This window comes from Triticum urartu, chromosome 7A, assembly GCF_056163025.1.
Source record: "Triticum urartu cultivar PI428250 chromosome 7A, HENAU_Tu73, whole genome shotgun sequence".
Classification (NCBI taxonomy): Eukaryota; Viridiplantae; Streptophyta; class Magnoliopsida; order Poales; family Poaceae; genus Triticum; species Triticum urartu.
This window is the reverse complement of record NC_141879.1, coordinates 627,110,471-627,114,766: the sequence shown is the minus strand read 5'-3', so window position 1 is coordinate 627,114,766 and position 4,296 is coordinate 627,110,471. Positions and strand designations below refer to the sequence as shown.

Here is a 4,296-nt window from a genome sequence, read left to right as displayed (position 1 = left end):
CACACTTTCATGTTAGGTGCAAGTGAACAGCATCAATTTGAAAAATGAACCACATCTGGGGACCAAACGCACTGCACGTGTTGATGTAGTCGACTAATTTTTTAGACACACGATGCACTTTATACATAGGTGCAATGAGCTGCTACACAAATTGGAGTGAACTATTTTTTCCAATCATCCCACATACAAAAAAATTGCATTCGAGAAAGAATGTAAACTTTCTGTGGGGATTTCTTTCTCTTTTTTATACAAGGTGAACCACTAAGGGGTTGCAGTGCACTTCTTTCCTTCTTTTTTCATTGTTAGTCTTCTTCCGTATTAATCAATAAAGTCAACAGCTAGAGCAAACAATAAAGTCAACAGCCAGCAAACCACCATCGAAGTTGCATTTTTTCTGTTGAACAGCTCGGCTATGTATCCCGAACTGCACACCGGCTAAACAAAAAGCTATGCTACATAATCAAACTGCAGGAGAGATGGCCGGTGAGCTGAGATACAGGCTCAGCCGAACTTCTTGGTGCAAATAGTGGACTTCATAATACACATTTAACAGCATGATTCATTAACTAGCAAACCATCATCAACAACATTTTTTTAGTCTGAGTGTGCAGTGCATTTCTCTATCTCTTTGTTTGCTTCTTCGCCTCCCTCCTGCAAAAGAAACTTAAACTGATTTGCAGCAATTAGCAACAACGGACCGACATGAGATGCATTGCACTGGAACCGCACGAACCGAAAAAAGTAGTGGACTGCACCAGGAGCCGTCAACTGCATGGCCAAGCGCGCCAAACTGCATCGCGCGCCCAGCGCACTGCAAGTCCGGATGTATGGGCTGCAAGGGGAGGAGGGGAAGCTCGTTTCCAGATGGGCTGTTCGTCGGGGAAGATAGCGCACCGATGACTGGAGGCAGCCGCGGTCTCGATGGCGCATGACATGGCCAGTAGGGCGCACACGCGAGGATAGCGGCCATTGCGGGACGGCCGAACCGCACGAGCGTGCTGCCCGAGATGCATGGTGTACTCCTTGGGGGGAGGCCCGATCTGGAATCTCAGGGGCGCGGGGAGGCCGATCCGGCGGTGTTGCGTAGTTGGGGGGAGCCCCCGGCCTGGATCCTGATCCAGTGACCCCCGAGGTGGGAGGTGAGCACGCTAGGGGAGGGGAGTTGGGGAGATGTGCATCGGTGGCGGAGTGGATCCAGTGGTTGTTTGGCAGGGGCGTGGCCAGAGTTGTTGGCTGGCCCTGGGGCTGATGGCGGCGAGACCATGGTGGAGAGAAGGAAGGTGGGGAGTGGGGATTGGCTAGGCCCAAGGGGTGGGCTGCGACGGCCATGGATCTTGGCTAGGAGGACGAGAGCTCGGGATGGGGAGGAGGATTCGCAAGGAGAGGCAGGTACGGATCACGGTGCTGGGTGGTGTTGCAACACCATAGGAGAGGAACGCCGGGGTGGGGTTGGGCGGTGGCCGGGCGCGGGCGGCGTTTGGAAGCAGGGGAGGTGGTGGTGCGGCGACGACGTGGGGGAAGCAGGGGGACGTGGTGGTGCGGCGGCGGCGTGGGGGAAGCAGGGGAGGTGGTGGTGCAGCGCCGGCGCGGGGGAAGCAGGGGAGGTGGTGGTGCAGCGGCGGGCATGGGGGTGGGGCGTGGGGGAGGCCGTGGGGGGAGAGAGAGATGTTTTGGGTGGGTGACGAGAGGATAAGGCAGGCATTTTTGCTGGATTACTCTGTAGCCGCGGGTCGCTCGGCCGTGTTATCAGAATAAGAGGAAGTGTTATTAGAATAAGGTCTTAAGAGGTGTTATTAGAATAGACCCGTCCTATATATATATATATGTATATATATACACACACACCTAGCTAGGATGCTTGGCCCACCACCTCCCACTTCGTGTCAGCGGGGCGGATGCACGTAATGATCGATACTTTGGTCATACATGCATGTCGCCATGACCTATCATAAGACGGACCAATGAATCTATCGTTTGGTCAAACGACAGCTATTGTTGCCGATAAATCGCTTGGGCCAATAGATTGAACCATCATAAAAATCGCATGAGAGGGACCACAAAACCAGCACCTCTTGCATGCGGCCCAAAATTATGTACATTGGGAAGGGGTGATGTGTGTTTTCAATATAGAATAATGTACAATTTAGATGTGGTGCCTACCTCTCGATACAGACAACAACCATGAAGGCAAGGTAGTTAAGGACAAGATACGCATGGTATGATGTAGGTCGAACCCAGCAATCTGAGCATGTGGGAGGGAATCCTGACAATGCATGAGCTCGAGTTTTGGTTGAGCGACATGTGACGGTGACCGGCCCTAACACAAACTAGGAGGAATCCATTCATGGCCAACACATACCCATCGGTCAAAGGGATGATATATATACTCGGGGAGCCCACAAATATATGTGTCGTCACAAAAAACTGCACAAGGGAGACGTGGTCGAACAGAAGACCCCGTATACACTGCATGCGGCCCGAAAATATGTATGGTACGGTGGTGTGTGATGTGTTTAAATCCCAAATGCACAACTTCGATGGGCCACCAATTACATTACGAACCAAACGCCGTACCCGACTCCAAGCCTGGTTCAATACGTACGATGCCAGTTTCCCAACTTCAAGGGAATGACAGGGGGTGGGGGTGAGGGAGTCCTGGATTAGGGGGTCCTCGGACAGCCGGACTATATCCTTTGGCCGGACTGTTGGATTATGAAGATACAAGATTGAAGACTTCATCCCGTGTCCGGGTGGGACTCTCCTTTGCGTGGAAGGCAAGCTTGGCAATTTGGATATGTAGATCTCCTCCCTTGTAACCGACTCTGTGTAACCCTAGCCCCCTCCGGTGTCTATATAAAATGGAGGGTTTAGTCCATAGGACAACAAAAATAATCAGAATCATAGACTAGCTTCTAGGGTTTAGCCTCTACGATCTTGTGGTAGATGAACTCTTGTAATACCCATATCATCAAGATCAATCAAGCAGGAAGTAGGGTATTACCTCCATCGCGAGGGCCCGAACCTGGGTAAACATTGTGTCCCCCGCCTCCTGTTACCATCCGCCTTAGACGCATAGTTCGGGACCCCCTACCCGAGATCCGCCGGTTTTGAAACCGACATTGGTGCTTTCATTGAGAGTTCCACTGTCTCGTCACCATAAGGTTTGATGGCTCCTTCGATCATCGGCAACGATGCGATCCAGGGTGAGGTTTTTCTCCCCGGACAGATCTTCGTATTCGGCGGCTTCGTACTGCGGGCCAACTCGCTTGGCCATCTGGAGCAGATCGAGAGCTACGCCCCTGGCTGTCAGGTCGGGTTTGAAACTTAAACTATAATGCCGACATCCACAGAGACTCGATCTTCAACGGATTCGAGCCCGTGTCAGGTGCGCCGCACAGTCACGATGAGCATGACTTAGCTCTGCCGCCGGACGGTGTTCGGGAGATTACACCCGTGGCTACTCCGGCCCTCAATCCAGAGTAGATCGTGCCGTCCGAGGACGGGTGGATGGGCCCCGCCACGGAGGCCGCACACCCAGCGGCGATAGAGCCGAATACTGACTTCACCCCCTATGAGACATGTGTTGCCGGACCCTTGGATTCGTCCCCGGCCACAGGCTCTGAACCGCCTGCATCTGTGCCTATCGAATCTGATTGGGCACCGATCATGGAGTTTACCTCCACGGATATCTTTCAGCACTCGCCCTTGGGCGATGTGCTAAATTCATTGAGGTCTCTCTCCTTGTCAGGAGACCCTTGGCCGAACTATGTCCGGCTCGAGTGGGAAGCAGGCGATGAAGAAATTCATTCCCCACCCACCACCCACTTAATATCCACTGTCGACGACTTAACCGACAAGCTTGATTTCGGCTCCGAAGACATCGACAGTATGGACGACGATGCAGTAGAGGAACAGGAACCACCGCCCACAGGGCGCTGGACAGCCACTTCACCACATGATATATACATGGTGGATACACCCAAAGAAAACAATGACGAGGAACGGAAGGATGCAACGAAGGATAATGCCCTCAAGAAGCAACCAAAGCGATGACGTAGGCGCCGCTCCAAATCCCGCCTCGGCAAAAACAGCGATAACAACACAAGAAACAATAATACCCCGGTCGACTCTAAAGCAAACGACGACCACATGGACCCTGTGACAGAGCAGGATGAACCAGCAGACGGCAAACATAGCATGGAGCCGCTGTCCGATCACGGTGACGCCGAGGGTAAAGCTCATCAACCTGTCTCCGGAGAGGAGAACAGTCCGGACGATGATGTACACATCATCCCG

General features: G+C 52.7%; 1 long non-coding RNA gene across 1 annotated transcript; it reads right to left on the bottom strand.

Moving 5' to 3' along the window:
* Positions 1 to 351: 351 nt before the first annotated feature.
* LOC125521513 (uncharacterized) lies at positions 352 to 1,629 on the bottom strand. Its single transcript, XR_007289322.2, has 2 exons — positions 734 to 1,629; positions 352 to 651 (listed from the first exon to the last, which is right to left on the bottom strand). It is a non-coding gene; the product is annotated as an uncharacterized LOC125521513 (long non-coding RNA).
* Between the last annotated feature and the right edge of the window lie 2,667 nt (positions 1,630 to 4,296).